Source organism: Paramormyrops kingsleyae, chromosome 10 (genome assembly GCF_048594095.1).
Source record: "Paramormyrops kingsleyae isolate MSU_618 chromosome 10, PKINGS_0.4, whole genome shotgun sequence".
Classification (NCBI taxonomy): domain Eukaryota; kingdom Metazoa; phylum Chordata; class Actinopteri; order Osteoglossiformes; family Mormyridae; genus Paramormyrops; species Paramormyrops kingsleyae.
In genome coordinates, this window is record NC_132806.1 from 17,136,686 (window position 1) to 17,152,437 (window position 15,752).

A 15,752-nucleotide genomic window follows, 5' to 3' on the forward strand; every position below is an offset into this window, starting at 1 on the left:
GGGGATTTGAATGAGGAGATCGACAATGTACCAGTAAAGAATTAGAAGAAAAGAAACTATCAATTGTATAGTGAAGTGTGTGCTAAAATTGTAGCGGGTTTAGAACCCCCTCGCCAAAAAATAGGGAAAAATCGTAACCTCATTGTCTTTTTTACCCTGCCTGGCTTGACTCAAGGTTGATGAGTCACTCACTCATCCTTACGTAAGTGAGAGTGACTGCAGTACCACTAAATGTCCACACGAGGGCAATATCATATACAAAAGCAGAAGGGACATTCAGATAAAAATACTTACAACCCAGTGTAACTACTATTTCTAATCCAATTTACCACCGAGGCCAGTAATTCTCTCTCTATTTGACTGTACTTAAAGTGTCATACTTTTTCTGGGACAACAGGGATGAAATTAAGTACCAGCGTGGATCAACGAGTAACACTGTTGCTTCAGACCTGGAGGGTCTGCTCTTTGCTCCTTGTTTGTGTGTAGTTTGTGAGTTCTAGCCCTGCTGTGCTAATTTCCTTCCATAGGCCAAAGACACACAGTTCGGTTAATTGGTATCTAAAAATAAGCCATAGTGTGTATACATACTTGATTCTGTAATCCATCCATCCATTTTCCAACCCGCTTATCCTTCTGGGTCATTGGGGGTCCGGAGCCTATCTCAGGGGTCTGGAGCTATGGGCACAAGACGGGGAACAACCCAGGATGGGGGGCCAGCCCATCGCAGTGATTCTGTAATAGACTGGCATAATAATAATAACAACTTATTGATCCCCAAAGGAAAACTTTCTTCTTGCCTACCACATCTTGCTCTCCATGGGAAATATACTGTATAAGGGAGTGCAAGCTTGGCAGTGAAGGGCAGCCACCTGTAGCTGCACCCATGGAGTCAGGGGTAAGGGCTCACAGATACGACTATTCTGTCAAGGATGGGTTCAAACCAACAACCTTCTAATCACAAGGATAGAGGCTTAGCCTACTGAGCCACACACTGCCCTCTGATGTCTGGGGGAGGCTCCAGGCCCACATGCAACCCAGACCAGGATAAATGGTTGAAAGACGGATACAAATCGCATAACATATATACATATATATGCAAAAGTAGCGGACAGAACTAACGTGTCACCGTTGACAGCTAATTTAATTTTAGTTGGGGATGTGGCACACAGTAGGTCACATGTGTGATGCTGTCTGTTCTTATGACAAACGCTCGATCTAGCTTTCGACATTGGCCGCGGCGTCACCCTGCACGGACACACAGAGGCAGACGAGTCACCTCAGTCCCTGACGCTCAGCCCACAGATTGCCCCGCGCGTCTCCATCGCGGCCGCGTTGGCGGGGTCCGGACGCAGGGAAGGGCGAGCGGCGCCTCAAGCTGTGAGGGCAGGATGGGCCACGGGCGTCACGCGTAGGTGTCGCTGGATCTCCGCGGGGTCCCAACTGGGGGTTTTTCCTGTTTTCCGGCTGCAAGGGATGACTAAACAAGTGGCTAGGAGCACTGCGCTCCACCCTGTGGGCACAGCAGTCTGTAGTGTGTGGGTATAACGGGGAAAGACGGCCAGGTATGACCTCATTAGCGGGTGAGTCTTGCTCAACGTCCCGGGAAGGGCCAACAGAACAGCGATCCCAACATTACCCAATGAGTACGTCAAAGGACCGTAACAGTTGTTATGTTTACAGTGTCATCAGTTGGCTTCCCTATCCACAGCACCGAGGGTTAGACTCCTTGGGTGGTATGGCGTAGATGATGGATTAAACACAGAGCACTTCATCTGTTAGAACTTTTTAAACAAGCTACCTTCAGCTGTCCTAACACTCACGTCCCAGTCTCCCACATCACGCCCTGCCTTACGCCATTCAGTGTCCGTAAGGGTTCCCTCACAAAGCTGAGTAGCTATCTGAACACTAAAATGATCTTAACTGATGCATAAGTGACATTATGAAACATCTTCAATACTTTGCTTACAGTAGGGCTACCATATCTGGTGAGATGAAAAAGAGGACATGTCCGGGGATCTGAATATTAATCATTTTCATGTTCACTGACCAATCAGGTAGTGCTTCTCTTATGAATATTACTGGTGAACCTCCCAGTAAGACAAAAATTCACATCCGGGGAAACTTGGACATATGGCGACCCTCGTTTACAGCATCACGGAAGGCAGAAGGGCTTATATTTGCGGCTGATGGCTTTGATAGGAATACTGCAGCAGCCAGTTCTACAGCCAGGACTTTACTGATGCTACAGGGCTTAAACCCAAGCATTTAAACAACAGAACAGTTCTGATTAAGAAACGTGCTGTTTAATCCTTATGTCAGACTTCTGCTGTAGAGTAGGTGATATATGAGACCCCCCCCCCCCCCCTAACCAGGGGCGTCGGAGGGGCATAACTACCCTGGCAGATTCAGGGCGCCCAGCACTTCATAGAGGGTCTAAATTCAAACATGCCTCCCAAATCCACTCCTCCCTCGGCAAAACCTACATGGGGAGACCCAAAGTGACATTTTACCAGGGTACCCACAATTCCTAGCAGTGACTATTCAGGAGAAAGTGCTCTTGGAATGGCGGAAAAGGTGGGCTTGGCTCAAGGGGTTTACCCATTACGGCCTAAGACTGCTCCAGATGCACATTGTGATGTATTTTATTAAATGTGCCCTTGTGTGGGAAGGAGGCCCCAGGTGTGAAAAGCCTGACAAACGGTTTATAGCAGCCTACTCATGCAGGATGCTAATTCCATTCCAGCGCTGTCCCCCAGCACAATGCTACACTTCACGTCTAGCTGCATAGCTATGTCCCAATGTCCTGTCACGAAACCATCACCGTGTTTACTGTAATAGTCATGGGTATTTTTGTATTTCCTGAGGGGGGGAGGATGTGAATCCGCTGGTTCAGGTAAAGCGGTGCTTCATTCCACCCCCTCCTTTGGCTGTCAGGATGAGACCATTCATAAAAAGTGCGATGGAACTGATGAATGAAATAACATTGTGTGTCCTATCAGACATGGTGAGCATGTGATATAATGCGATGTTATATGGAACAGACAGGGATAGGTACATTGCAACATGTGTGTAAATAACATAATCAATATTTAATTTTATGAAGCAATTGTGTCTGTTTTGTTTTCCACAATGCAATAAAAACCTGTTATTTTGACTTAATGGGGACTATTTTTTTGGGCGCCCAGGAGGGGAAACTGAATTTTATGAAAATCTGACACTGCAATCAAAAAACTAAAAATGTCAAAAGTCTTGTATTTTGTTTGGTTACTTATGTTTAAGGTTGTCATAGTTAGGATTAGAGTTTTTCCAATAAAAATGAATGGACGATCCTCACAAAGATATGAATAAGAAAAGGTCAATCAAAGGTCTGGACACACCTGCTTTTAACGCATTTGTCTCTATTTTATCTATGTTGACTCTTCGAATAGCCCTGTTTTTGCCTTGACGACAACATTGCAGACTTGGCATTCTTTCAACCAGCTTCCAGACGTAAACACCTGCTTCTCCAACAGTCCTGAAGAAGTTTCCACAAGCTCTGGGCAATCCGAGTTGGCTACCTTGCTCTTACTCTTCAGTTCAACTCATCCCAACCCAAAGCATCTCGATGTGGTTTCGGTGGGGGGGATTGTGGGGGCCTGGTCATCTGTAACCTCCAGGTGCACTTAGGGTCCTTATCTTGTTGAAAAACAAATGATTTTCAGTAGGTGTGTCTGGACTTTTGTCTGGTGCTCTTTGTAGGAAAATAGGAGATGGATTACTTATCTCTATATATTATTTGTAGGAATGACTTTTAATTTCCTCCAAAGTCATACTTAATAGACCATAATCAGACCAGAAACTGCAAGCCATACTGAATATGAACAATTCAGTATAAAAGATGCACCAAAGAATACAAATGTCGAAATGTTTTATATTTATGGATAAGGTATATTTATAAATTATGAGTATATGTGTAGGTGTCCACTTTATTAATCAGTTGCTACTGCCACCTGGTTGTCATTCTTTCTTACTGTTCTCCACTCTCGTCAATCCTAGCGCTTTATATAAGCCTTCAGGCCTGTGGTCAGAGGAAATACCAAATATTATGCTATAAATCACCTTTTCTATGGGATCCACAGATCCCCAGGTCATCTTGGTCTTATAGTCCATTTTTTTGGCATAGTGGGTAACCCAATGATGTGGGGCAGTTATCATTCTAGTTAAGTCGAGTCTGGCAGATGCATCGACGTGACGTCAACATGTTTCACTGCACCAACTCTTCAAGTTACACTTTTACTATAATGCAAGACAAACAGAGACTTAGCTCTCACCCATATATGTGCATGAGAGCATGATGCGAAAACAGAATAATTCTTTTGTACCTGTCCTTATGGTTGTGTGAAAGGTACACCATTTTCAACACTCAACACAGAATTTTGGATAGAACATTGAAAGAATAATATCAAAATTTGTTAAACTGACCTGGTAGTAAAAGGTTTTGACCAAATGAACTAGCCCACTAATTCAAGAGGTAATTTTGATTGATTAAAGAAATAGTGCACCAGTAAAATATACTGCACTGTGGTTATATAGACAGAAATTTCCAGTAAATACTCTCCTGCATTTCACACATAACATTGCTAGAGCTAAGCACTCTCACAGTGCTTCAGTGCCTTAGCAACAGGATTTTAATAAGCCTGCCATTACTTTCAAAGGTGAATTTTTAGCATCCGTCTACTCTGGCTACCTGTCTCACCTCCCCATAGAGAAAAAGGTTTTGTAACTGATTTTTTCCCCCAGCTCCCTCTCTCTAATGAAATGAATGTCGCTAATTCTATAGCCATACCTCCTTGTTGTAGTTGAAAAGCAGATCTGTCCCCACCTGCTTTTGCCTCCGTGCGTAAATATGGTTACTAAGATACGGCAGCGTTGTTGCTATGGACGTGTGGGTGTAGTGAAGAGAGGGGCCTGAGCTGAAAGAATGTTCCCGCCAACAGAGAGGGCAGAAAGAAAGGAACATTTTTAGTAAAAACTGGGTGACGTGCTTTCTAAACACTATATGAATCTTAGGGCATGTTTGTTTCTTCACAGCAAATAATGCACAGCTTAATAAAATGTCAAAGATACAAATTTGTCATATAAATAAATTCAAAGATACAGATTTATTATTATATATTTGTTATATAATAATAAATCTTTACTACAATATGCCAATGTAGCACAGGAAAGACAAAACACGGACCTTTTTAAAGGAGAAAATTGCTGCTTCAAGTCCTGAAGAATTTCTCATGTACCCGCTGCCATTAAGCAAAAAAAAAATGTTAGAAATTGGTCACATGTAAAATACACCTGACATTTAAGATGTTTTATTTTGAGTGATATTTGGGAGAAGGTAATTCACCCTGTTTCAGTAGCAAGTTGATAATACTAATTTTCACTTATTAATGTGAGCTGATAGGGATAAAGCTTTTATTGAATAATGCGATTTGAATCTTTGCATATCATGATTTCTGCATATCTTTGGGCAGTTACATCTACGTTATGGTGGTATAATATGGCAATGATGCAGTCATCACAGGACCAATAAAACCTTTCCCATCTCACTCAGCTGCTATTGGCCCTAACCAGACAATTGGGAATAAAGCAAATAATTAAACCATCTGAAACTGCAGACAAATATTGATCACTGGGGATTGAACTCGACTTATATTAATTTGTAAACAATTGGATATTGCACAACTCTGGTTTAGAGGGTGGGGTTGTGTTTGGCTCATTAGAAAGTGGGCTCATTAACACTAGGCCTTTCTGCTCCAGAAGTCCACCGTTATCATGCACATTTCTGATATAATACAATAAATTTCCCCCAGAATACATCACTGAAATCTGCCAAGTGAGAAAGCTCAACTTCAACACCCACCAACCCCAAACTCTCAACAGATGGAAACATTACTTGCATCCAGAATCCTGTCCCAAAGGGATCTCCCAGGGATGCAGTGAGCTCCCTTGAAACTTGGCAGCAAGGCATCGTGGGAAGTTTGTGATGTTAGGCAGAACACTGCGTGTGTGGGGGAGAATATTGGACTAATATATTACTGCAGTCTAGAGGCAGTTTAATAATATATAACATGATGGGACTGACCATCAATATGTCACAAATCTGACACAAAAAAATATTAAGATAATGTGTTTTTGTCCACCTACCCATCACACTGTCCAGTACAAGATCATGCGATCTCATGCTTATCCCAGGAATCACAGGGCAGAGGAGAACCCTGGATGGGATGTCCACCTATCACATGTATGTTTTGTAAAAAGCTGATGAAGTGGAAACATTTTCAAATACTGTGTAAATAAATACTGCATTTCATCACTGTCTATTTAGTACTAACTCGGTTTTAAAAATGTTTTGTAAAAAGCTGATGAAGTGGAAACACTTTCAAATACTATGCAAATAAATACTGCATTTCATCACTGTCTATTTAGTACTAACTCAGTTTTAAAAATGTCAAAAAGTTATAATAAATTCCAGCCCTCTAACATAAATTTGCTTCATGTCATGTACCTTAGTAAAATCATTTGCACTGTAACTTTATACCAGACAAAACGGCAGCAAATGTCCATGATGATGAGGAGCTCATGACTGACTCTCTGCACTGGTTACAGCATTGAAGGTGTGGGAGTAGTTTGGCTCAGAGTGTTACGAGTTTTACACTTTCTAACTGTGTTCTGAGAAATGAGTCAAAGGAATTGTAAATCTGTAAACTAAATTCATTCTGGCCACTTAGTCATGCGACCTGTGTAGAAGATACACTTGGTAAGGAACTGTTGATTTCATCTGTCCTATTTACACTTTTAGGCTATTATGAACATTTCAAGATCTCATGATGAAACTGCAGTTATGAATTAAATTGGCTTTATAATGTAGATTTTGGCTGCTTTATCTTTCCAGCATTTGTTGCTTGCACTTTGAACGTCCATTTTAAGACATAGCCCTGGGGTATGTCATCCATCAATCTTCAGATGCATGCAAAAATAGCCACTTGTAATTTGCAGAATTTGCATCTGTCCAGGGACTAAACATCTCTTGAAAAAGACATGAAACTGCAAGTCACATAATTCCAGTTCCGGAATTAATATCAAATAAGGAACACATCTAAAACTCTTCTGAAATGACCATTTTTTTTTACAATGCATTCACGTATGCCAGGAAAATATTACGGAAAGCAGTGTCAACCAGCTGAGCTAGCTTTGATTTTAGGTCACCAAATATTAGTCCTTTAACAGAAAACCTTGCTCAAACAACTTGTAAAATGCACTGTAACACTTTACTTGAAAGGCCACAAATACATTCTGTAATGATTATGCCCTTTAATTAATATGTTTACAATTAAAGATATAAATACAAGGGTTGACAACAGCACGGAAACACCACATGGAAAAGGGCTTCGAATTTGAGCTGAATCACAATTTAAAAACACAGCTACAACAGTGACTCATATGAGCTTGAATGTCCATTAGCCGTTTTTGGAAGCTATAAAAAGAGGTCTGACAACCGAGAGCTTGATATGTGAGCTTTAAAAGCCATATGAGGCAACTAACAGGATTCCAAAGGGGCTAGAGTGTCTGTCTGAATTACAGGTGCATTGTTCAAAAACTGCTAAATTATTTTACATTTAAGCGGAGCAATCTCAAAAATCTTGGGGGCATACGTAGAACATAGACGTGATCAGCAAAGAGGAGCATGGGACTCTAGTAGGGTGACCACCGGAGTGACTCTGAAAAGGAGAACATGTGTCCAAAAAAGAGGATCAAGGCTCAAAAAGAAGGACACCCATGAGTTGTTGTTGAGCTACATACTACAGAAGCCAAGAATTGTCTTGTTATGTCAATAACGGCATAAAATAATTAATTCCGTTCATGGCTGTTTTCGGTATCAGTAGCATGTGTGTGTGGGTGTTCCACGTTTTGTGTGTTACTGGGGGGTAGGAGACTGGCGCTAGTTGTTGACAGGGAGGTGGGTAGGTGGGAGGGATAAGGTGGACAAAGGGGCAAAGAGGAGGACCCCCCAACAGCAGACCAGACAGAGGGCTGGAAAACCAGACTGTCTGGATGAAATTCAGATGAGTGGTCACTCAAGTCGTAAGTGAAAGCTCGGTGAAGGAGACAGATGGATACTTAACGGGATAGTTACTAAACATCACAAGTACAATCTCAAACATCAGACTGAATCAGTGCTTCTGTGACCCAGGCTCAAAAAGACTTTGCATGGTGTGAGCTTCATAAAACTGGTGTTTATGGCAGGACTGCTATTAGGAAACTGCTTGGATCCATAGCTAATGCATGAATACCACAACGTGAGGTAAGGAGCACAAAACCTGGATCTCTCAGCAATGCAGACACACATATGGATGGGTTTCGGTTTGGAGAAAAGCCAAAGAATGCATTCAACCTTGACGTGTTTCAGTGTGCGCAGCCGTTTCATGGGAGTTATTTGGTCTGATGTCAGGTCATACAATGACCAAGCAATATGAGGGCATTTGACAGAAACAGTTGCACCCTATGGCACAAACACTGACTTCTTATGATGTTCCCACATTTCAAGATGATAATGCCCCCATGTATACTGCTAAAGAAATTCAGCAATGGTTCATGAACTCTAAAAGTAAGTCAAATGTCTTCCATAGTTTTCTCACTTTTATGGAGCGCTGTGGAGCACAGGATGTGAAGTACATTTCTACATTTTGCATCTTTCAAAGTACAGGAGGCTTTTCTTGTTGAAGAATGGTCTAATATCCCAAGTTTAGGACTTAAACAACAGCATTCCAACAATTATTGAAGCTTCTTATTAGCTTCATATTAATTTATTGTTAGACATTTGCACCATTCTGTCTCCCCCTTGTGTAAATAAAATTATGTTATATTCTCAGCCGTTTCCCTGCCTTTTACTCTGTTCTTTGAGTAGGATTCTAGCTTTGGGTGTAGCTGCGATGGCCGAGCGGTTAAGGCGTTGGGCTTGAAATCGAATGGGGGTTTCCCCACGCAGGTTCGAACCCTGCTCGCAGCGGTATGCAGAGGTCCGGGGGTGGTGTGTACCTTAGTGCATTAATCCTGTGACTGGAAAGGTGCCAGCTTGGATCCTGTCCTCTGCTTTGTAATCATATTCCTGTTGGGCCCTTGAGTAAGTTTTGCTCACAGATGTACGCTTCAAAGGAGAGAAGGTGGAATATTAAAGCTCTTATCCCCAACTTATGGATTTATACAAGCCATCAGAGCCACAACATTCATAACATCTTTGAGTAGGTAAAAAATAACTGTGTAAGTAAATCATACTTCTCAATTCTCTGGTATTAAGTGGCTTCTACTCTGCTAATGCGTCATATTGAAATCATATAAAGCACAACTTCTTCAGACCAAATATCTTTGCCGAATACAATGCGAAAACTCATCTGTTTAAGGACATTTAACAGCACCCACTATAGTTCCTGAGCTCCAAATTCTGACTGGCACACAGTTACTCACTTATTACTCACTTATTACTTAGATGTAGTAACTGGTCAGTAAGAATTAGTCAACTCACCATGGCTAAGAACTATGCCTGGAAGCCATAGCTAAGTCCAAGCTGTGTGAGAAAAACAAAAGAAAAGACAAAGAATTAGTAACATTAACAAGACAACACAAGTTATTGTAGGTATTAAATCATAATGCAATAAATTAACAACAATAAAAACATAGCTAGCCCAAAAATGACTAAAAATCCCTCTAATATAAGTAAATTTGACTAACATTACCTACCCTGGGTAGGTTGGTGCCTCACTCCAGCTTCAATGAGGATCAGATCCCAGCCACTAACTCCATGTGGAGTTTCCAACATCTCCCCATGTTCATGTGGCTTTTCGCCTGGAATCTAAAGACAGGAAGTTCAGAAGTGCTTCTTGAACATGTAGTGGATTATATAGTGAGAAAGTGGATGTGGAAAACGGATGGATGGGTTACCTCTCTGTCACTCAGCATTTAGAATTTAGAATTTAGAATTAAGTCATCAGTGGTCATTGTCAACACACCACAGCACACAGTGCGCAACAACGAAATGTGACCTCTGCATTTGACCCATATGTGACTTTCATGACATAGCAGGGGGCAGCTAATTCAGCGCCCAGGGAGCAGTGCTTGGGGGCGGTACCTTGCTCAGGGTACCTCAGTGGTGACTTGCTGGTGGGGGATTTGAAATACATTTAACCTATCAATTACATGCTGGAGGCCCAAAGAACATTCCAAACAAACATTCCTAGCTGGCCAAAGTATAGCAGACTCAACTAGTCAAAGTAATGACCATTTGGTGGCCTTGGAATCTAGACTTCTGTTGAGTCTAGTTTCATATCGCATTTGCTTCATGTTCCTCTCCATATTCCTCCTCTCGCTGCCAGGCTCCCATTGAACTCTCCAGACTATCTCCACCTTGCTGTAATCACTACAGGAGCTCATCACTTTCTGAGGGATTGCAGACGACCTCCATTCTGCTATAGCTCTGTTGCCAATGGTACAAGGCTCTTAGTCAAGTAATGATTGCAATTTGGAGTTCTTGAAAAAAGGGAGCAACAGAGAAAAGCAAACAAAATTAACCGAAGAAAGGGAGCAATATTTTGGAAAAAAGAGGGTGGGAAAGAGAAAAGCAAAGACAATAATATCACCTCCAGCCTGGAGCTAAAATAAGGGCAACTCTAGTACGGTTCCACCCTCACCCTCACTGCGTCTCGTACACGTTACCACTCCTCACCTTCCTCTGCCCACTCTCGCTCCCCCTCTACCACTTACACAACATTCTAATAAGCCTGTGATAGTCCTTGGTCTTTTTCATTGATTCGTTCTGTCCATCTCACTTCATTATCTAACAGTTCCTCTGAAGCGCACAAAATTTGAGAAAGGCGTGTATATGATTCCGAAATGCACGGAAGCATACATGCTCACACTGAAACACACCGACCCTTCTATTGTTATTACTGCAGTACATGCATAACATGATCATAAACATAATACATCCATCAATTAACGCATGCAGCCATTCATAGATTTTTGATAAATGCTTATTTAATTGCAAATGAGTATAAATCTATTCTGCAACATAATCATTTCTGCAACATGATGAGGTATGATTTTCTTATGTCATATGTTAAAAAAAAGTTTGCTTTATATGAATAAAATGTTTGATGGTGGGAGAAGGAAGAGATTAAATATTAAATAGTTATTTGCTAGGCAGGTATATAATATGATACTCTGTGGGTTTCTATCGCAAGCTGGTGTAATTAACAGAAATTAATGAAATAAAAATTGGGTAATAAGCTTTCTAAATATATATTTCTGTTTTTGAGATGGACATTTTTCATGGTACTGAGCCTCTGGCCATGAAACACACTTAAAAAGACTAAAAGAAGGAAAGAGTAAGACTAAAGCAGGAGAAAAAAACTGCTAAGACTTTTCTAATGATGTCATACAACTACATCATATCACCATGGCAACCCCGCATCAGCACCAAGTTACTGAGAGGATAACAGAAAAAGAGAATTTGAGGTGAGGAGTAGAGTGAGGAAGGAGAGAGAGAAAATGCTCTGGTTTTAGGGTACATGCAGTACTATAAGCTTGCTTCCAAATAATTTTTTAAAATAAACTCTATAATCATGTTAAATGCATTCTTGAAATATGTCAGTGACAAATATGTCAGGAACATTGCTCACTTTCATACATGTCAGGTTTATGCCTTCAGTTACTCACTTCTCCATCACAATATCTAACAGTGCTTTCTAAAGCTTGCTATTTTTAGCACTAAACTAAACATCACAAGTACATCCTCGTGATTAATGCACAGGCAATGTCACTGAAGTGATGCAGGCAATGTTGTCCAGCATTTTACCTTTTTTTTAAGCTCTGCATTGTAAATTGAATTATATCTCTGTTTAATAGCAGTATGATGTGCATTTGCGCGGATATGTAAGATAAAAGCAGGACATATAATGAAAAAACATGAGGGGTAGCAGACACTTAACAACTGTTACTCCAAACACCACCCTGAAGTTCTAAAAATACACTGCATAAAAGAAAACAAAAAAAAAAGAAAGTACATGGCTACAAGCTTTGGAAACCTCACTGACAGAAGAAGGGAGGGAGAGAGGGAGGGGAGAAGTGGAGAAGGTTGGGTTGGGTTGGGTGGGTGTTCATGCGTAGGCGTTTGTTCAGCTCTCTCAAAACACTGGCTCTCTCTATGACCCTCGTTGCACACTGAGAACTCAAACGCACACTGCTGCATTACACACATGTATACACAAGCGCACACACATACTCACGCACTCACTGACTCACCTAAACATGTAAATTTGCCTTCTCACAGAAGTAAATAATATTATTCATATGAATTCCAGCAGATGTAGTCAATCCAAATCCCTTTCTTTCAGCTACATAACCTGTCTATATTTAAGAAATTCCCTCTTCATACTTGTCTTTTTCTATTTGCCCGAGTCAATGTCTTTACTTAGCTCTCCAGTCTCTCTCTCCTCTTCTTTTCGTACCTTTACATCTCTATACCTCTGCATTTCTCCTCCATTTCCCTCTTCCACGCTCCCTCTCTCCTGCTCTTCTCGCTCATTTTCTGGCGCAGTAGTGGGAGGTGTTGCTAGGCAACAGATTAGAACCTTTCTTTCAAGAAGCAGCGAGAAGACCTTGATTCTTTCAGTGTAAAAATAAACAGAAAAAAGAAAACGAGACTTGGGGAAAAATGGACAAGCATCCTTGAACTAATAGGGGAGGAGAGGTAGACGTTTTGTTTTGCTGAAATAAGAAAAAGTGTTTTGCAACTCTCTCAGTCTCTATCAGTCTCTTCTTCTCTTCCCATTCTTACACACTCTCTTTCTTTCAGGGCCTTAGTTTTATAATTTCCCTTTATAAGTTTATTTATGTAAAGTAATGCACAAATAACTGTTTTTCAGACACAAACTCCCTCAATTGATAATTACATTTCCTCATCAAATACAAGAGAATTCAAATTGCGACATAAAGTAAAGCTTTCTTTGTTTTCAAAGTTAGAATAAAAACATAATGTCTCTCCAACTTAAGCTTAAACTTTAAATAATGACATCTTTCAAATATAGCATTGTGTTTAAGGATTCTGAGGGATAGCTAGACAGTGATGCAGTGTTACTTTAATACTGAGTATAATTAATTGAAATCACTCAGGTTTACTGTTAAATCAGCATTGCTGCTCTGTGCTTTGTCATGTCCAAAAGTTGTACAGGAGATTTGTGTTTCATGGAAACCAAAATGCCACTTTGGAAAGTTGCTCAGCGTATTTGCTCAGAGGGATGATTATCATTAATCACAATAGAAATAGAATCCAACTGTTCTTACTTTACTATATTGTAATATTATATTTATCCGAAGCCGCAGTGAACATAATTCATTACACTGCACCTATAATATGCAGAGTACGAGGCCTGCAGTACATCAGCTGTTGTTTTTCTCATGCTCTTAAAGTCCATGTGCATTTTTGCTATGTCCTGCTACTATTTTGCATGCTATTAAGTCCGTCCATCCGTCCATCTGTCCGTCCATCCATCCATCCATCCATCTTCCAACCATTTATCCTGGTCAGGGTCTCAGGGACAGCTGCTATGTGAAAAAGATAAAAATTACCTTTCTAATTCTGGCCAGCTTCTGAAGACCTACACACATAGAATAAATTCATTTTATTGGCCAGAAACAAGCAGCATTTTAGGAACAACTGAACATACCTGTGACACTGAGCAATAAAACCCACCTGTGAGAACCTCAGCGCTCCCATAAATTAAGATCAAGGGGGGGGGGGGGGGGGGGGGTTTGCTCGCCTCTGATCTGTTTACTTGCATCCAGCTCCATCCCCATTTTTAACAAGATACCCATCGATCGAGATCAGTGATAATAACGGCAATTTTTCCAAATAAAATTTAACAAGCCATAAAAAGGGAATTTTTACCTGGTGGGTAAAACAATGACTGCAAAGATAAAGCTTCACAGTTTAATTGCCAGAACATAAACATGCCGTTGCTAGCTGGAAAAATCTACAGTATTGACTGGTAGTATGCAGTGACAGGGTGACAGTATGCAGTGACAGGCCGACAGTATGCAGTGACAGTGTGGCTCATTAAAATAATTTAATGAACTGAAATGAATGCTTATGCATTTAGCATTGATTCTCCTATAGTCTAATAATTTAATTATTCCTAATTTGTTTGAATATGTGGGGTGGGTTGTGAATTTGTGTAAAAATGACGTGTAAGGACTTGTGTAAGGACTCATTGCGCTTGTTATTTTGGGTTGTTTACTTCGAATCATTTGCATTCACTTTCAGTAATTTACACATGTAAGGCAGCTGGTTGAGGAAACAGGCGTTTGTAAGTTGCCGCCAACCTGTGTTTTTGTGTGTGAATATGTGTCCAGCAGTAGCCAGGTACTCCATCCAGATTACACCCTGCCCTCTGCATTCTGGGATAGGTTCCAGGCTCATCACAACCTGAGACTGGAAGCAGTACAGCCAGTAATGGAAAGTGGGTGGATGAAAAAGACATTAGGCAGATCAGTCAATGACAGGTTTTCTATATGAACACCGCAAATTAAAATCAATCCCCCCCCCCCCCCCCCCCCTCCTGTTAATTATTTGGAAATTGTCTACATAAACTCTGGACAGGTTCTACTGTCATGTAGTACACCCAAGTTTCCACACAGCTCATCTCCGATTGATTAGACTGGAACATATTGTGCTATAGGACCCATGCTTGCTGCGATAGGTTATGGTTAGGTCTAGATTGAATAAGTGTGTTTTTATTGGATGGACTAACTGTTTAAGATATACGGATTAAGGTGAAAATGGCACTAAGTCCATCATGTTAATTGGGTAAATAGTCTTTAACATGAATCACATAAACGACAAACATCATTTTCAGATTACGTTGATATAATATATTGTGGCAACGTGTCAAAAACGTGGGAAAAAGTAACGAGTTGTCCTGATTTTGAACATACATGCAAGCAAAATGTGCACAATGTTGGCTGAAGATATGAATGTGTTCTCGAAAACAAGAAATGCTTCCTAAAAACAAGACTAGATCTACATGTAAGGTTTGCGCTTTTGTTAAATTTATGTTTAGAAAATCAGCACAGAAAATCACAATAGAACATCACCATTATCTGGTTTGAGACGTATATCACAAACAGTAGCTGCTACTCTGCACTACTATTAGTCAGCTCAGCTGATCACTGTAGACATTACATATTTGTGTAATTTTAGAAATGCGAATCATACGAATCGCGTTGATTAACGCACTTCATGCATTGAAGAAGCCTCGCCTGAATTCAATAGAAGGAACCCCAGTTATTACAAACTAATCATTTCGTAGGCACTTCCATTAATTACGACAGCAGATGCAATATCTGACGATCCAGAACAAAACATGTTTACTAGCAAACACGGTGATAAATATTATTTCCCGAATAGGAAGCGTAAATCTGTTACTCACAACATAACTGCATATAACAGTGCTAAAAATAGCATCTATCATGAGTACGTGTTCTTCGTCCGCCGCTCATAATTCGAATTCATTTGACAGGACCCTTTGTCTAGGGATACTTCTGCACATTTTACACCATTTGAGCATCCGAATCAGACAGTTCCGCTGTGTTTTACACCACAGTGCTGTACCGAGATAAGAATGAAATACAAACGAATCTGCTTCCTAAAGCGTCCTGGGTCATGA

The 15,752-nt window shown here is 40.7% G+C and overlaps 1 long non-coding RNA gene and 1 other non-coding gene across 4 annotated transcripts; one reads left to right on the forward strand and one right to left on the reverse strand.

Annotated features, from left to right (window-relative positions):
• Positions 1-3,070: 3,070 nt before the first annotated feature.
• On the reverse strand, positions 3,071-12,611 carry LOC111835015 (uncharacterized). Of its 3 annotated transcripts, XR_002836136.2 has the most exons (7): positions 12,331-12,605; positions 9,772-9,883; positions 9,557-9,598; positions 9,073-9,181; positions 5,222-5,276; positions 4,826-4,952; positions 3,071-3,675 (listed from the first exon to the last, which is right to left on the reverse strand). It is a non-coding gene; the product is annotated as an uncharacterized lncRNA (long non-coding RNA). The 3 variants fall into 3 exon arrangements; XR_002836137.2 differs by lacking the exons at positions 3,071-3,675; positions 4,826-4,952; positions 5,222-5,276 and having other exon boundaries at positions 8,656-9,181; positions 12,537-12,611; XR_002836135.2 differs by lacking the exons at positions 3,071-3,675; positions 4,826-4,952; positions 5,222-5,276 and having other exon boundaries at positions 8,656-9,181.
• trnas-uga (transfer RNA serine (anticodon UGA)) lies at positions 8,961-9,043 on the forward strand. The gene has a single exon. It is a non-coding gene; the product is annotated as a tRNA-Ser (tRNA).
• Positions 12,612-15,752: the final 3,141 nt, after the last annotated feature.